This window comes from Hippopotamus amphibius, chromosome 10 (assembly GCF_030028045.1).
Source record: "Hippopotamus amphibius kiboko isolate mHipAmp2 chromosome 10, mHipAmp2.hap2, whole genome shotgun sequence".
Taxonomy (NCBI): Eukaryota; Metazoa; Chordata; class Mammalia; order Artiodactyla; family Hippopotamidae; genus Hippopotamus; species Hippopotamus amphibius.
In genome coordinates this window covers 110,895,502-110,914,608 of record NC_080195.1, presented here as the reverse complement: position 1 = coordinate 110,914,608, position 19,107 = coordinate 110,895,502, and the positions used below count along the sequence as shown (strand labels likewise).

Sequence of the window (19,107 nt, the reverse complement as noted above, 5' to 3'; positions counted from 1 at the left end):
TTAATTTATCAAAAAAAAAATCTATTCCTTACGCATGAGACAGTGTAACCTGTACTTTAAAATAAATAAAACCAGTGTTCTCTTTCGTTGGTCATTTTCAAATTACGGTATTGTTCCTTCCTAAGCAGACAAGTTGGCACTGGCGATTTTGTAGCTAGAAACCAAAGGTTCGCTTTGGCTATTCACATGGCAGGAGAGTTGACTTGGCATTGTTCGTAGTCCTTGGAATAATGAAGGAGAGCAAAAGAACAAGTTATAGTTTTTCCGCTGCACAATCTCTCCAACCCCCAAACCAAACCAAACCCGCAACTGACCACATAAAACCCGACCAGACCAAACAGGCAAATAGCAGAAGATTCTTGCTGAAGACACCAGATCATGTGGAAGGAATATAATCCTGATTTATGGAGTCTCTTTATCTAACACTTAAAATGCTGATTTACAGAGGGAACCCAGCCCAGATATCCCAGCAGAACGCAGCACTCTGCTTGGCTGGCGTTCTGCGGATGTCAGTGGTCTCTTCACACCATACTTTCCCATTCAAGTGTGTCAAGCTTTTAGAGTTGAAATAACAATTCAAAAATCGTCCACAGACCGCAAACTTTATCAAGTCTCTCCTTTCCTTTTGGGATCGACTCAGGCAATTAGACCATAACCTACATATTTTCCTTCCTCTTGTGTTTATGTTGGTATTCTCTTAATAGCTGTGATGAATTACGTCCCAGGATAAAATTAATGCTCTCAGTACTGGAGAGCGATGACAGTGGTGCTACATGAAGCCAGCGTACCGTAAATTCACGGATACAACAGCACACTGAGATGATGGGGCAATGGCTTGACTAGCTAATTTATGAAGCCATAAGCCTGGTGATAAATTCTGGCCGTATAAATGGTGTCAGGCAGTGTAGATTGAAATATAATAGATTCACCTAGTACATCGCACATGGCCTCCTGAGCTGTCCCCATTAGTTAGAATCTCAGAAAAGTGATCCTCGCGGGTTTGCTAGGAGAGTCCATGTGCTGTTTTGTCTCTTTCCAGGGAAGACTGAGCACCATGGTGTTAATGAACCGTGAGGCCAAGGGGTGAGGCAGGCTGGGATTGCAGTGAGACTGAGTGGGAGAGAGAGGAAGAGGGAAGAAGGAAGAGAAAGGGAGAGAGGGAGAAGGAGGAAATGTCATGTCTTGGAGGAGACCTTTAGAAGTGCCCAAGGCTCTTCTGTGGTTCTTTGGATATCAGGTCTGTGGACCACAATTCCAGACCCCATTGGCTCATGAAGCTGGAGTCCTTGAAATACTTTCAACTTATTATCTGGACTGTCTTGGGATGAGGGAGGGACCGAGTCTACAGGTAGCGTCTGTCATTGGCGCTGGAGAAGGCAGGGGATGGGTAGCAGCAGGGCCCAGTGAATTTGATTTGATTTGAAATACCTGGCAGACCCGATAGGCTTCCCACTTCACCCAGCCTCGCATGACTCTTTACAGCGACATCTACTTGGTGTTTTAGGCGCCTCTTCAGCTGCTTCCTTAGTCATTAACTTTGATTTATTAAGTACTTGCTAAATTTTCCAAACTGGGTTCCAGTCTTCAACACAGCCACTCACTTAGTGGTCCCAGCAATCCAGGGGGCTTAGGATAATTTTATTCTCCTTTGATAGTTGGTGAAACTGAGGCACAAAGTTGTAAGTTGACCAGTGTCACGGTGCTAGTGAGTGGTGGAGGGGAGCTCGAACGCACCTCGGTGGGCTTAGTCCTCATGGACTCTGTTCCCCGTCTTCGGGAGGGATGCAAAATCAAGGTCAGTAGAGCAGCTTAGAATAAACAAAACAGCAAACATCAGGATATGAATTGGTAGAAATTTATACACAGGCCCCTTAGAAATAACAGTGGACAATGAAAAAGAAACACAGAGTGATCACCAGAAAGTATTTTTTCAGTACAGAAGGCACTGCTGGCTGGTGCTGAATGGGGGAGATGGGGCCATTGCTGTGCTTTACGGACAGAATAGCTGTGTTGCCCATAGGCCATGGTCTTTCTTAGAGGAATCTTCTGAAGGGCTCGGTATTATCTGTTTTATGAAGTTATGAATTTTTAAAGTTTTAAAACATTTTCTTTCTTTTCCTTTTTTTCCCCCAAAGTGAGGGAATTTGATCATTCTTGATAACCTTATAGTTATGGCGATCTAAAATGTTACCAACCAAGCTTCTTGCTTTTGGGGCCAAAGAATGTCTGTGAGGTTCAGCCTGATCTGCGTTACTTTCTGGTGATCACTCTGTGTTTCTTTTTCATTGTCCACTGTTATTTCTAAGGGGCCTGTGTATAAATTTCTACCAATTTATATCCTGATGTTTGCTGTTCTGTTTATTCTAAGCTGCTCTATTGACCTTGATTTTGCACAGGCTACAAGGCCACTTTCACTCCTTAAAGCTCCTTACACAATGGGGTCTTACTCCAGGTTTGGCTCCTGACTTCTATGGGGCTGGGGGCTGGGTTTTGGCAGGTGATTCTGTCAGTTTCCCACCTATGGCTTTGCCTTGATTTTCTATGTCCTCTTACTTTCTAATCTGACTGCTGATGGTCTGGAAGCCCCCCTCCCCCGTCCTCCCATGAAGCAGCAGAAGTTGTTCCTGACATGCGTGGCCTCACACCCACTCCCCTATCATCCCTTCAACTGCTGTTCCAGGCTGCCCCACGTCCCAGGCTGCCCGCCTCCCAGGGGCTGCCCCAGGCTGACTCAGGGCCACTGGGTGCTCACACCTCTGCTTGCTGTCACCTGTGAGAGCATCCTTACGGGGTCAATAGGGCCTTCCTTGCCTCTCTGCTCTGGAGATAGATTCTTCCTGGTGCTTCCTCAGCAGCAGACTCTCAACCAACCATTTAGGAAGCAAACGACATTTAGGTTCAGTCTGAACACGTCAAAGGAAGTGTTCACGGTGAAATGGAAGTAATAACAGGAACTGAGGAAATCTCCATATGGCCTCCGTGAAACAGAGACGTTATCAGGGACTTGAGTCACTCTATGGAGAAATGAGTTCGGGACTTGCACTGTCTCCTGTTCAGTGAATATTGACATGAGCTGAAGAGGTGAGGAAGGAGGTGAAGCAGTGTGCCTTGCTACACTTATTTCTTCTTTAAAAGAATCCGTCAAGGCCATTTAAAATGAAGGCAGAGGGATATTTTTCAGGACAACTCTGCTATTTTTGTTAAACTTATTTGTTTATTTATTTATTGGCCGCACTGGGTCTTTGTTGCTGCACACGGGCTTTCTCTAGTTGTGGCGAGCAGGGGCTACTCTTCATTGCAGTGTGAGGGCTTCTTATTGTGGTGGCTTCTCTTGTTGCAGAGCACGAGCTCGAGGTGTGCGGGCTTCAGTAGTTGCAGCACCCGGGCTCGGTAGTTGTGGTGCACAGGCTTAGTTGCTCCCACGGCATGTGGGATCTTCCTGGACCAGGGATCGAACACGTGTCCGTTGCATTGGCAGGGGGATTCTTAACCACTGTGCCACCAGGGAAGTCCCAGGACAACTCTAAATGTATTAACTAAAATGTTCTCCTAAATGTCAGCGGCAGCTGATGGTGGGTGGAGCGTTCCCTGTACTTGGCAGATTGTCTGCCAGCCCTTTCCATTTGGTGTGGGGGGAGAATCCTTGAGGCAGGCTGTTCCAGATCCGCTGTGGTTGGAGGAAAGGGCTGGAAAAGGGCACGTGCTCTGTGCCTGAGGTGTGTTGGGCCCATGTTTCGCCATGAACAGCTCTTTCCAGAGGAATTTTTCATTAAATCTCTTTAAGACATGTTTATGGTACCATCGAGTCTTATAATTGGAAGAACCTTGAAGCCAACTCTGCCAAAAGCCAAGAGGGGAAAAAATGACATTTACCCAGACACAGCAGTGTTACTAAATGCAGCTGTTTTCCCCAGGTGGAGTGTCATGCAGAAATTGGGTTTAGACAGACAGAACTTGATGTGACTCCTTAGGGCTCTCCCCTAGAAATCCAGGCAGATAAGTTGATGAGATGCTGTCTCTCTCAGTATATTCTGATGCGTGTACGGACCTTGGGTGAAGGGTTATCTCATTGTTTCCTTTGAGAATCTCCAAGGAATTTCTTGGTTTTCTGAATCCTTTGGCTCCAAGAACATTTCAGAGATCAATATATATGTCGATATGAACATAGATGAACAGAGGTGGTGGGAAAGCACTGTCCTTGCTCAGTGTGCTCACAGCTGAGTAGGGACAGTGACCCAAGCTCTTAAACATATCCTTTCCCTATTCTAATATTCATCAACACTTTTTTTCTGAGTCCCAGTTCAAATTTATGCCAAGTGATTACGCTGAGTCCTGAATAATAATAATCAAATATCCATTCATTCACGTAATGTTTCTTGGTGCCCACGTGCCAGGTGTCACGCCACACACTTGGGAACCCACCGTGAACAGCAGGCATCACTGCGGGGATGGACCAATGGTGAGCTACCGCCGGCTCTCACGGCCCGTAAGAGCTGAGAGTGTGCTTACCCTCCCAGGTCTGCGTGCAGCGACATCACGCTGACAGCCGGAAGCTGGCCCCCGTGGGAGGAATTGTGCCACGGAAATTGGTCGTGGCTACCGACTGGGGCTTTCTTTTCCGAAGAAGCAAACCATACTTTTACCAGCACACCTCTGCTTCAGGCTTACATTCTGATAATCAACTATCAAGTATTGTGAGTATCATTAAAGGCAGACCTCATTGTTTTGCATTCTTTTTTTTTTTTAAATTGTGCTTTGCAGTTGTGTTTTTTTTTTTGTGTTTTGTTTTTTTTTTTCAGATGGAAGGTTTGTGGCAACCCCATGCTGAGCAAGTCTGTTGGGGCTATTTTCCCAACAGCGTTTGTTCCGTTCATGTCTCTGTGTCACATTTTGGTAATGCTCACAATATTTCAAACTTTTTCTTTATTAGGATACTTGTCACGGCGATTGTGCCGTGGTGTCGTGGTGAGACAGTGAGTTTAGTCGATAAATGTGTGTGTTCTGTCTGCTCCACCAATCTGCTCTTCCCCGTCTCTCTCCCTCTCCTCAGGCCTCCCTATTTTCTGAGACACAACAATATTGAAATTAGGCCACTTCACAACCCTACAGTGGCTTCTGAGTGTTGAAGTGAATGGAAGAGCCCGTGGATGCGGCAAACTTCATTGCTGTCTGAGTGTACGTAATTGGCACAGACACGCCTTCCCAGTCACCACGCTGATCTGTCAGCAGCATCGACATCGAGGCAAGACCCTCCACCAACAAAATGCTTACGACTCACTGAATGCTAAAAGATAGCATTTTTAGCAATAAAGTGTTTTTTAAATGAAGCCACGTACATTTGTTTTTAGGCATCATGCTATACCACACACTTACTAGACCACAGTATCCTGTAAACATAACTTTTATATGCCCTGAGAGACAAAAAAAATTGGTGTAACTCATTTTTTTATGGTGGTCTGGAACCACATCTGCAATATCTCTAAGGTGTGCCTGTATTTAATATCATTATTATTATTTATATAATATAAGCCATGGATTTATCTGGCTTGCTGCATGCCAGATGCTTTACTGACCTTGTCTCAATATCTTTACAACTGCTTCTGAGATGGCTCCTATTGGTTACAAAACTGAGGCTCAGGTAGGCTAGAAATTTAACTAAAGTCACACAAATACAGTAAGTCCCCTACATACAGACGGGTTCTGTTCCCAGAGCACGTTTGTAAGTCCAATGAGTTTGTAAGTCCAACAAAGTTAGCCTAGGTACCAACTAACACCATCAGCTGTATAGTACTGCACTGTAATAGGTTTATAATACTTTTCACACAAATAATACATAAAAAACAAACACAAAAAATAAACATTTTTAATCTTACAGTATAGTACTTTGAAACGTACAGTAGTCCAGTACAACAGCTGGCTCTTTTTAGCAGTACCAACTACATCACCACTGCTTTTACACTTGCTTCTGGACATCCTGGGCTTGAAATAAAGACACCGTACTACTGTACCCTATACCGTACTGTACAGTAAACTACACAAAAGCACAACCATTTAGAGGATGCACACATGTGACTGTGTGCACCAGACACATGAGCTAACTTATGTGATTGGACATGAGTGAGAACACACTTTTGCATCTTTGAAAGCTTGCAACTTGAAGATTTGTATGTAGGGGGACTTACTGTAGTGAACGTCTGAGCCAGGATCAGAATTGAACCTGACCTCAAAGGCCATGGAGGCCACCTGCTGTGCTCTGCTGCCTCCTTCCAGAAGACCTTTCCAGAGGACCACAGGGGCATTTTAACAGGTGCCGTCCACACGTGCTACGGCTTCACTTCAAGGTGTAGGAACTGGGGGACCTTTAGGTCCCAAGTCAAGTCTGTTTGGACATTTTATTCAGATAATCGTTTTACTCAGCTAGATAATTCAGCACCTCTCAAATTTAAATTTACATCGCCTGGCATTTTATCTTCCGGCGAGGCAGCAGCGGGTTGTGCAGGAAGCACTGGTATTATCACTGAAACGCTGCAAGCAGTTTATTTGCTTTAGTGAAGCGCAGAATTAACCAGGTATCTTGGATGTCATGGTACCTCTTTGCTTCCTCATGGGAAGGAATGGGGCAACTTCAGGGCCATGTGTCACCCTCACTGTTTCACCAGGAGAGCAGTTTGTCTGCTGGTGAGGGAGTTGGTGGGAATGGATTGAAGGAGAAAGGGAAGAAAAGCGGTGCTGTCCCTCGCTTGTCCCCGCAATGAACAGTGAAGAACCCCCGTCTGCAGGTGTGTTGGCTGCTCTTTGCGGACGTCAGCGCTTTGGGGACAGCGTATGTGGGAGAGGATTCTTATGTTCTCGTGAGGGTGATGGGCAACCCACTGCAGCAGGGAGGAAGGGAATTCGTGCTGTCCGTGAGGACCGTGTTTTGTTTGTGTGGGAATGCGGTCGTGGGTGCTTTCGTGCCTGGGCTTCCCGAATTCATCCAACAGCTCTGATGACACTGCGATCGTCAGATTTTATACTCTGGTCACTTCTTAGAGGACACACATCAACAATAGACTAGAAAGTAGCTGTTTGTCCTAATTTTTATTTTGGAAACTAAGTCTGACTAAAGGCCGATGATTTCTTTTTTAAACTCATGGCCGTTTAGCATCTTGGACTCATTTGTGAGTTTACTAAACAGTCTTAGATAAGATGATCAAAATGTCCCCGGTTGTTCTGGGGTGGACACATCCAGAGTCCTCGCTACCCTGATTCAGTTGTATGCTTGAAATGCAGTTGACAAGATGACTATCTTGTTCATGCTGGTAAGAACCAGTGAGCAAACTGCGATGAACTGGGACTTCAAGGGTTCTCCTTGTTTAGATTTGTACATCTTTTTTTTTGATCTTTATTGAGTGTAATAGCTTTACAGTGTTGTGCCATTTTCCACTGTACAACAAAGTGAATCAACTGTATTTATACATATACCCCCACATCCCCTCCCTCCCGAGCCTCCTTCCCACCCTCCCTGTCCCACCCCTGGAGGTCGTCAGCAATCATCGAGTTGATCTCCCTGTGTTATGCAGTTGCTTCTCACTAGCCTTCTGTTTTACATTTGGTAGTGTATAAATGTCTGTACTACTCTTCCACTTTGTCCCAGCTTCTCCTCCCCTCAACCCCGTGTCCTCAAGTCTGTTCTCTCCCTCTGCGTCTTTATTCTTGCCCTGTCACTGGGTTCATCAATATCATTTTTTTAGATTCCATATATATTTGCTAGCATATGGTATTTGTTCTTCTCTTCCTGGCTTACTTCGCTCTGTATGACAGACTCTAGGTCCATCCACCTCACTACAGATAACTCAGTTTCATTCCTTTTTATGGCTGAGTAATATCCCATTGTATACATGTACCACATCTTCTTTATCCATTCATCTGTTGATGGACATGTAGGTTGCTTCCATGTCCTGGCTATTGTAAATAGTGCTGCAATGAACATTGTGGTACACGTTAGATTTGTGCATCTTTTACAAATAGCCTGATGTGCAAATATAGTCTGCTGCTTAGAAACGTCAAAGAAAATAATTATAAGGGTACCTAGTTTCTGTGTTTCATTTCTTCATCTTTTTATTCAGGAAGATTTGAATAATTCTTCAGTTGAAATGGAAGATGGAGGAAGGTAAGGAGATATTTCTAAAAAGAACATATAGGATTTAATAGGTGCAAATGCTCTTGCTGTAAAAGGAACCTGCCTGTTACACATGACTTTAGCCTTATGAAAAACAAACATTCTACAAAAGAGCCACCATGGATAATGATAGAAAATGAAAACATTTTATAACCAAATAAAATAAAATATCAAGGTTTTACTAATATGCTTTAATCAAAATGCTACTCCTTTAATGTTATTTCTAAAAAAAAAAAAAGGAAAAAGTCAAGAAAAAAGAGGGAAATTCATCCAAATCAATCACATTTTCAGAAAACTGTTCTTTGAGCAAAATTTTAAGGGCCCACTTAAAGAATAGATTAAACTTTTCTAAACATTTTATGACCATGATTTTGTAAAGTGGAATTCTTCAAAGTAGGACATAGCGGGACCCCCAGGACGTTTTGTGTGTGTTTTCCTGGCTGGCGTTTGCTATAGTCTTGGAAATGTCACCCACATTCTTCCTCCTATTTACGGGCTAGAGTACATACAACTTACTTGACAAAACTGATTTAGAAGATCTCCAACTAAATTTAGTTTATTTAAAAATCAAAGGCATTAACATTTTGACTCAGGAAAGAAGAATCACACAGAAGGCCTCTTTTTTTCCTGCTTAGCATGAATTTCATAAACCAGAAAGCAGAATTATGCCCTCTGCTCCCCTCCTGTTTTGTCGCAGACTCTCATCATAATTCAGTTCACAGATGTTTACTGCTCACAACCTCCGAGCCAGGCCTGGCTCTGGGTGCTGGGGTACAGCTGAGAGCAAAGCAGACTACGGGCCCTGTGCTCAGAGCATCCGTTCTCCCAGGGGCACCGTCCGAAAAAGAGAGAAATGGCAGAAGGCCTGATTGGGTAGAAATTAGTGCTAAGAAGAAAAATAAAACAGGGACAGGAAATAGAGAACGACGAAGGTTAGGATTTTATAGTGACCAGTAATGGAAGCAGTGACATTTGGGTGAAAGGCCTGCAGGAGGTGAGGGGGCTCCGTCAGCTAGCTGGGAATGAATATTCCAGATGGAGGGAACAGCCAGTGCCGAGTTTGAGGAGCAGCGAAGGGGCCAGTGTGGGAGGTGGACAGAGGGAGTGGAGATGAGGTGAGAGAAACAAGAGGTGCCGAGGATGAAGGATGCTGACAGGCCACGGGAAGGACGTGGGTCTTGGGTTTTTAAATCTGTGTGAGATGGGAGCCCAGTATTGAGGGTTTTGAGCAACGGGGGTGACATAGTATCACGTGTGTTTTTACGAGATCACACTGGCTGCCGTGTGGACAGTTGTGTTTTGCTTCCAAGCAGAAAACACAGGAAGCTCTGGGAATAATCTGGATGAGAAATGATAGTGTTTGGTGCAGGGTGGTTTCCTTGGAGGCGGGGGCCGAGTGTGTCACACTCTGGCTGTGGTTTGGGTGTGAGAGGAGGAGAGGAAGTGAAGATGGAGCCCACATTTGGGGACCTGAGCAGCTGGCAGGGATTTTACATCTGTGTCCCACCTTCCCCCCGTCTTGGTGGTTTCTGGGTGAGAGGAGTTTTTGGTGGCCACACAATGGGGAATGGTGCTGAAGGCTTTTTCTTTGAGCCGTCTTGCTCGAAAGCTTCTCTCCTCCTTCATGGGAAACACTTTCTTCCTCTTCTTCAGCCTCTCCGTAGACCTCCTCCTCCTCCTCATCCCTGCTTTGTGTGCAGGACCCGGCTCTGGATGGGGAGAGGCTGCCCAGATGCGCGTTGCTGTGTGGTCACAGGAAGCCGGGTATCATTCCTGAGGTTTCCTTTCTCACACCACAGAGCAGAATGATGGCTCGGATCAAAAGTTCATTGTCCTTAAGTGCTGGTACAATTGCAATTCAATCTCTCCTGCTTGGTCTGCATGCTGTGTTTTCATCGAAACTTCGAGGAATCCAGCCCCCTCCTGCTAGCACTCACACTGTCTGCAGGGATCAGGTTTACGATGGGGAAGCTGGAAGGCGGAGATGTGGGTGGACGCCGGCCAGGTCGACCTGTGCAGTGGGAGGCTGAGGCCGCCGATGGGCTGCTTTTGGGTCGTGACCTTTGCCATCGCACAGAAGCAGGTGTGGCCGGGAGCTGCCAGCAGCTCTGAAGATGTGCCCTTTGCACCACCAGGATCTGAGCTTGGAGCGCATTTGTCAGGAACCAATGTGTTTAGGAAAACATTTCAGTTCTCATTCCTTCCGGGAAGCTTTGCTTTTGTGGATAGGAGAAATCGAAGCATTAGCTGTGCTCAGTTACTTGCTGTGTGTTTGAACACTAATGGCAACGCTTCTGTGCTGAATCACAACCCACTGTGACCTCGCACCTCCCTCCATCTTTCATCGTGGCTTCTGGTCCATCCTGCACACAGGGCTCCAGCCAGAGCCCCAGTCAGAGGAGCAAAAGCCACCTTAGAAATGGCTTTGGGTCATCAAGTGGCTTTTCTTCTTTAACGATCTGTATTTGAAATACACAACGCCTGGTCATAATGAAACAAACAAAAATCTATGTATTCACCCACCCAATTTAACGTTGCTAACACTTAGCTGTAGTTTCTTTAGATTCTTTTGAAAGAAATACTTACAAATAGAGTCAATGATTCATTTATGTCCCTTCCTGGTCTCGGCTACCCCATCTCCATTCAGTAGCCAGAGACGGTGTGTATTCTTCCTCTCTCTGTGTGTATGTGCCATGCATCTCACACATGTCCACACAGGCGCACACACGTGTATTCTATAAATGCATTAAACATTTTTTACATAAAGTGTTATTCCATACATATCCTTCTGCGGTTTGCTTTTCTACTCAACATTATGGGTTTTTTAAAATTAGTTAATTTATTTATTGCTTGCGTTGGGTCTTCATTGCTGCACTTGGGCTTTCTCTAGTTGCGACCAGCCAGGGCTACTCTTTGTTGTGGTGCACGGGCTTCTCATTGCAATGGCTTCTCTTGTGGAGCTTGGGCTCTAGGCATGTGGGCTTCAGTAGTTGCAGCACTTGGGCTCAGTAGTTGTGACTCGAGGGCTCTAGAGCACAGGCTCAGTAGTGCTCATGTGGGATCTTCCCAGATCAGGGATTGAACCCGTGTCCCCTTCTTAACCACTGCACCACCAGGGAAGTCCCTTCACATTATGTTTTCAGGGTTATCCATACTGGTATTTGTAGGTCTAGTTTATATATTGATTTTTCTGGTGGTCCAGTGGTAATTTTTTTCTTAATTTTCTTTGACTCATAATATTTTGGTTTTTTTTTCAGTTTAAAAGTCCTTCTTTGTGAGATGTCTTTTTGTTACTTCTAATCTTATTTCATGTGGTGGGAGAGTGTGGAGAGCCATCCTTTGGCCTTTGTGGATGACGCGTATTTCTTTGGGACCTACTCCTTAGTCAGTTTTTATAAATCTTCCGCATGGGCATGAAAAGAGTGTAATTTTTCTATTTCGTGCAGGATCCTTTGAGAACCTGTTAGATCTTGCTGGACCATTGTGTTTTTCAGTCTATCTGTAATAGGCACATTCAGTGATTTTTTTTCACCCTCTGTTTTTATGCGTGTGTAGACAAATCTCTTTCACAGCCCTTCTTGCTGACTTGCTGGTAGATTTAAAAACTTTCCAGTTTCCTTCAGCCATGTGTGAGTCTGGTCTAGTGTAATTAAAAACTCTTACGTGATTTTACCGCACCTTCCTCCCTAATCTGCCCTCCAGTGAGTGAGGGACGGGCCATGGGGATACAGAGGAGGAGGTCTGTTGTGTTATCTGTTCCCCACCTGGTTCCTGCTCCCCTGTGTTAACTGTAGGTACGGTGTAAAGATTGTTTGAAGGAGAACCAACGCAGAACCTTCCGTTAGAACTGGGAAAGAAAAGATGGAAGATGTACAGGCCCTAGTTAACATTTCAGACTCCCGATAGGAGAGCAAACGGGTTGTGCATCCTGTAATGGCACGAGACTAATAGAACTTTTATGAAGCTTTTAAAATCGCTCCTATTCAAGCTGACCCTGTCAGAGAAAGATCTTCGAACATGGCCTAGACTGTTCTGCAGGACCCAACATGAACACGAGGACTGATTCGTATTTAGGTAGGGTAAAATAAGTAATAGCCATAATGTATAAATTATAAAAGTGACAAAGGAACTAACATTTATGTGAATATTTTTAGAAAGAGACACTCCAGTGGCTACAGACAGAATTGCTTTGATAGGTAGTGTATAATCATTTGAAGCTTCTTTTAATTTAAAAAATAATTCTATAGGAATATTAAAAAGAAATTAAAGAAAATTTACATTGTCCCAATTACACCATCCTTATGCAACTACTTTCATTTTGCATTTTATATCACATTTGTGTGTTATCTTTCTTGGCCGTAATCATACTGTATATACTATTTTGCACTTTCTTCTATTTATTTTATGATAAATGTTTTCAGGTATCTAATTAAATTCTCATCATTCTGCAGACAGTTTAGAGTGGAGACTTGCAATTAAGACATGGGTCTAGTGAAATAAAAAAGGAAAGGGAATCAGGATTTCCAAATTGTTTTGTTAAGTAAGGACATAAAAAGTAAAAAACAAACGAAAAAAGCCCCTATTCTGTAATTTCATAGCATTTCCGCTGTGAAATTTGTTTTTTTAAACACCAAAAATTGTTTTTTTAACACCAGAATTTGTTTTTTCTAACACCAAAAATAGAAGGATATAATCTCAAAAGAAAGGAAAATGCCTTCAGTTACTGTAATTTAGCTTCATGAATAAAATTAGCCTTCTTCCACTTTTCCCCCCGATTTCTCCAAGGATGCTTGGTTGAAAATCTCATCAGAGAACTTTCCTGATCCAAAAACTGGGTCAAGGATTCCCTGGACCTGGATGATGTCTGGAAGATCTTCCCGATGTCTGCGTTTGTGACTTTGTTTGCAAAATAGCTGATTAATTCAGTAAAACCATTGAGAAAGCTGTGTGTTTTGAATGTCGGACCCCAAATCCATTGCTTCCTACACAGGTGGGGCTTCCCCAAAAGTCCCAGAACAAGGAACCCCAAAGGATGGCTCTGATATTTCTCTGCTTTACTACAATTTTGTCTGAAAATCTTGAAAAATGTTCAGTTAAGGCCCATTGCTGGAGATCTTGACATCTTTATGTGCAATTTTGTTGAAAAGGTTCTAATTTGGATACATTTCAGATCTCTTCCTGTTGCTTTCAAAGGCAAGTTCTTTAGGTGATAAGGATATAAATCAAAAGTGTATATAGCACAGCAGCAAAAGCTGTGGAGCACAGGGAGAGCAACTTGATGACTGGTGATGACCTAGAGGGGTGGGATAGGGAGGGTGGGGAGAAGCTTACGAGGGAGGGATTATGGGGATATACATATAAATACAGCTGATTCACTTTGTTGTACAGCAGAAACTGGCACAACAGTGTAAAGCGATTATACACCAATGAAGATCTGGGAAGTAACAGTGTAACACTTTGGAACTGGCTCAGTTTGATATCAGGGCATGCTCCTGGTGCCTGTGCTGTACAGGTTTTCAGTGTCACCTTGCCCATGTCCCTGCCTGAAATAAGTCTGAGCCCCACTTCCTTGACAGTACAGTGGGGGTCCTGTCCCGGCCATGGCCAAGCTCACCCGTTCTCAGCAGAGACAAAAAGCGCTTCAGTACCTTTTTTGATGTGGTTCATCTTTCACTTCTCAGGAGGAAATTCCTTCCAACGGGATCATAATTTTTTGAGGGCTTTCACCAGATCTTAGAGTTGCAGGAATGAAAGCCTCGTGTGTTTTATTCAGGAAACTTCCAGCTGCTGAAAGGAATTGAACGTTAAGCATCAAATCACTGTGAGGTGTTCAGAGATTTTCTTCAAAAGGGCTTGAGAGGAAGAGGACAAAGCCCACACATCCGTGCGTTATTAAGCATTATTTTTAGTGCTGTTTTTCTGTGCTGCTAGTGACAAAAGGCAGAAGCATTTTTAATGATAATGTTGTATAACATATGATAATTGAATGAAGCATTTTAATGATAAGGGTGGATTTAAATTACTATAAATATATCCGTTTGCTGCTTTTTCAGTTCTCACTCCCTCCCCTCCCCATTTAAAGTCAATATTTATCAAAAATCGTTTGATTTTCAAATGTCAGCTGTTTGCACAGCTGTTGTGGTTTCTTTTTTTTCAAAGTTCCTACCTTTGCAACGAACATGTCAAAAGTTAGAGGCCGAAATTAAATCAAGAAGCAGGAGCTTTATGCCAAGTGCAAATAACAGGATGCAGCGCAGTCAGAGAGACAATGGAAACGGCTCTGAGGACCTTCAAAGTCTTCGCAAGTTCAAAATGCTTTTCATGAAATAACTTCCTTTTACAAAAGTGCTTGTTAGGCTTTGACTTCTGCTCATTTTGATTTTTTTTATGCCTATGAATTTATTTTAAAGTTGCTTCTATTATTATTCTAGGAGAAAACTGTCATCCTCTCTCCTTAAAGTGGTGACTGGAAATGCTCACAGAAATAGGAGGATCCGTGAAAATAGAAATAGGAGTAAAATGCTCATGGGAGCAAGTCAAAAGGGATGAGAAACTCCAGGAGTCAGGTCGTCTAAGAATTAAAATGGGAGAAATTCCTCTGGTATGGGAACAACGTTTAGTTGTGAGTCTAACCCCCTACTCCCACCCCATCCCCGTAATCATCCTGAGTTCTCTGGTTAGCCTTTGGCAGTTGAAACTGAAAATAATATCAGTAGCTGTCTATCATCTGTGTCTGTCTGTCTATCTGTCTATCCATCCATTCATCTATCTGTCTATCCATCCGTCCATCCATTCATGCATCTCTGTCTGTCCATCCATCCATTCCTATCATCTATCTATCTATCTATCTATCTATCTATCTATCTATCATCTATCCATCCATACATACATACGTCTATGCATCCATCCATCCATCCATCCATCCATTCATCTCTATCTGTCCATCCATCCATTCATATCTATCTGTATCTATCTATCTACCTATCTATCATCTATCATCTGTCATCTCTCTCTCTGATTTTTCTCCTATAGAACATGTCTAGTACAATAATATGGTATTGGATTTCTTCGTAACTTAACTTAGAGATTTGCCATGATTTCCTTTAGGCTTTACCAAGCTTTATAAATCTTTAGGGACCACGGCACCTTTGCAATTGAGCCTTCCCATCACTCGTGTGTTTTAAACATTAGATTGGACTCCCGCCTCATATGGCTGTTGTATTTTAGGCTCTGTCACCTGAGTTGGTGGGAGTGGGGAGTCGGGAATGGGGGTCCTGGGACCAATTCTGGAATCCAGTGATTCTCTGAGTCATATGACATCCATAAGTTCCAGCAATACAAGCGGATGAACCCTATGTCCTGTGGGTAGCGGTGATGCTTCTGGGTGTCTCTTGTTCTCCTGTAAACCAGACTGCTGTAACCAGAGAGGAAAAAAACGAATAGTGACTACGTGGGCATCTCAGAGCCAAGGGTTTCCAAGTGGGGCTAGACACACGGACAGGTTGGAATTGCAGGGCTGCCTTTCATTTCCCGTGAGCTCTGTCGGAGTTTAGGAATTGCCTGCAGTCTCAATCTGACGTCTTGTTGGCTCACCTATGGAAGATACTCACTACTAGTTATTGGTTGTCTCAGAAAATTAAAACATAAAGAAACAAACAAGAACATGGCATATTTCAGCCGGAAGTGTCTCTTAATTGTTTAATTCTGCTTTCAACTGGTGCTATGATTTCATCCTTATTAAGATCCCTTATTGTTGCATTTCTTGGTCACATGAAATGGAACTTCACCCTTCTCTTCACTCCTCTCAAGAGCAGGGAGGGGTTGTTGATAGGATTGATGATGTCCTACAGTCCTGGCAAAAGACAGGCTGCCACCTAGGGTGGGGTCACTGCAGTGCCCCCTGTGGACCCTTTCATTGGACCCTGGGGGCCTGGCTCCGGTGGAGCAGTGTGTGGAGGGGTCCCTGTGACACTGCACTGGAGCTGTTCTGAGTCCTGACCTTCAGGGGACGTTTTCTGTCTCACATCCCCTTCCTTGTGGGAACATGCGAACCCAGCTGGGAACTTTATTTTTTAATTAATTAGTTTTGGGGATGTGATTTCTTGAAAGTTTTCTCTTTTTTAAAAAATTGATGTGTAGTTGATTTATAATGTCTCAGGTATACAGCAAAGTGATTCTCATATATATATATATTTATTTTACAGATTCTTTTCTACTATAGGTTATTACAAGATATTGAATGTAGTTCCCTGTGCTATATACTGGGGCCTTGCTTATCTGTTCTATATATAGTAGTGTGTATCTGTTAATCCCAAATTCCCAATTTATCCAACCCCCCCTTTCCCCTTTGGTAATCATAAATTTGTTTCCTATGTCTGTGAGTCTGTTTCTGTTTTGTAAATAAGTTCATTTGTATGGTTTTTTTAGACTCCAGATGTAGGTGATATCATATGATATTTGTCTTTCTCTAAACATTAGTGTCTGTTATCTCAGGACATTTCTTCCAGCCACTGGCCTGCAGGCAAGTGCTTCTGATTGTCGTGTTATCAAAGCTCCTCTCTGCCCAGCCGTTCTCCCAGCCCGGTGTTTCCACTTGTTTCTGTGCAGTCCTGGGTGAGCCAAAGCAGGGGTGGGATGGATTGGGTGGGGCTTGACGTGTGGGTCTGTCACCAGCCTGGACTACTGACTCTCTCCAGGCCGTTCTGTCTCCTAGTGTTTGTCCAGATGTGTGTCTCAGTTTTGGGCTCTGTCCCCGAGGTTGGCCCCCCACTGCTCCCTGACTCCACCTCTTCTTGCTTCTCCGTCTCTTGCAGAGACCAGGTGGGCTGCTGCTCACTCTTGGTTCAGGTACCTGCTCCCACCTGGTTTGGTTCGCGGTCTTCCTCCCGTGGACTCCACCACACCTGTGAGAAGCTGAGCATCTGCATTTTGAATGCACTGGACTCAGTGGAAGGCAGTGCAGGATGAACTGCATCTCCCCCAAACTCACGGGTCAAGTCTAGAGCACATCTCACCCCCATCCCAGTCTCATAGATGCCTCACTTTCCCCAGCACTTCCAGGGGCAAAGCAACAGTCTAATTTTCAAGTACTGAGAAGCCTAGATCAGTCTAATCAATGCAAGTCTGTCTTTCAGTCCATTTAAAGATCTTTTGTGCACTGAGCCTGCCTCAGAAGGCCTTCTGGGGCCATGGGCAGCCCACCTCTCAGCCCCGCTCTTCCTCTGCCCCTTCCCCACTGCTCTCTGCCTTTGCTCTTCCGGGGCTGGAGCAGGAAGGGGAGGATGGTAAAGGGCTGTTGGAAGGCCTGTTCCCCAGGGCATTGTGATTTGAGAGCTGAAGTCCAAGCGTCAGCTGTCTTGTTTGGAGGGTGTCTGAAGGTTCCTCAGGGCTCTTGAAGGGACCACAGCTGTCCATGGTGTGGTGATGCCTCAGGGCTCTTGAAGGGACCACAGCTGTCCATGGTGTGGTGATGCCTCAGGGCTCTTGAAGGGACCACAGCTGTCCATGGCATGGTGAGGCCCCTGTGTCTGCTTCTGATGCCCTCCTCATAGCTTCTCCACCCCGGGACACCTCCAGCCTCCTTCTCTCAGGCTTGACTCGCCCAGAAGTCTGGCATCCAACCTTCCAGAGGATGCTCAGGCCTCTGGTTGGTGGTGGCTCAGCCCGCTCCCAGCATGGCCTATCCACCTACCTGCTCTCAGGTGGCTTCAGATGCCTGTCTGAGAGATTCTTCTCCTGGATGTTAGGCACCAGTCCCTGTGTCCTGGCAGCTTGGGACACTGGGGGCTCTGTGAGGCTCCCCAAATGGTTCTTCTGAAGCTTTGAGCTGTGTGTGTGTGTGTGTGTGTGTGTTTGTGCGTGTGTGCGCGTGTAATTTCACCATCTTAGTCCTTTTCCCGTCTCCCCTTGGGGCGGTGGAGACACTGCACAGACACTGACAACACTCCCGCTAAAGAAGTGCCTGGTCTCGGACTCCCCACTCAGTGGCCTACGTGACAGCCGTGAGGACCCGCGTGCACTTCTCTCCCACCTCCTCCTGTTGGTGCGTGGAGACCGGGGGTGGGGATATTTACAGCACACAGAAATCAGCAGACCCTCCAGGTCACCCCTCCCCGTTCTGACTCTGAATTTTAGAGACGCCCCCTCTCTCCTGTGGGTGGGGAAGGGGCAGGCCCCATCCTTGCTGTTCGGGAAGGTGCTGGGTCACCCGCTGTCAGAGGTCTCATCACTTCATGTGATGACCGACCCTGATGACCTGGGTCGGCTGAGATGGACCGTAAACAGCCGATGCGGCGCGTTTGTGCTGGCGTGTTTCACACTGAATTAGCGATGTCTAAGTTTTTTCCCAACTCTAAATTACATGATGTTATTATCCTGGGTTTTACCTGGCAGTTCTGGCCACTTACTCTGTATCTGTTCAGTTTGCCCAGTTGGCGTGGACTCTGGAACGTGCTGCCCCCTCAGGAACGGAGGACTTATTCCCTCAGATGCTGGGAGTGTGGCTGGAAGACGTCTCAGCTGTTGGCCCCCTTTGGGTGCTGCCAGCTGCAGAGGACCCCCTGCCCAATGTCAGGCCTCCTTCCTGAGGCAGCCAGTGCCTGCTCAGCACAGGGGTACCAGTCGGGTCCTCTAGGATGGATTTAGATATATATGTGTGGATATCTATCTACATCTATATCTGTATCTATATCTATATCTATCTATATCTTAATCTATATCTATATGTCAGTGCCTGTATATCTGATTTATATCATCTCTATGTATTTTTATACCTATTTTAATGAGATTTGTTGTAAGGAATTGGCCCTCACCACTGTGGAGGCTGGCAAGTCCAAAATCTATAGGATGGACCAGCAGATTGGAAACTTAGGCAAGAGATGATGTTCCAGTCTTTTTTTTTCTATTGAAGTGTAGTTGATCTACAATATTGTGTACTTTCTGGTGTA

General features: G+C 44.8%; 1 protein-coding gene across 3 annotated transcripts in view; it reads left to right on the top strand.

Moving 5' to 3' along the window:
- ERG (ETS transcription factor ERG) overlaps positions 1-19,107 on the top strand; it is a 262,203-nt gene that overhangs the window by 40,206 nt on the left and 202,890 nt on the right. The window contains exon 2 of one of the 3 annotated variants that reach the window (XM_057697336.1): positions 4,530-4,694. The exons of the other annotated variants lie outside the window; for them this stretch is intronic. The gene's annotated coding sequence lies outside the window, so the exon portion shown is untranslated. The remainder of the gene's footprint in view (positions 1-4,529; positions 4,695-19,107) is intronic. 3 annotated transcript variants of the gene reach the window in all.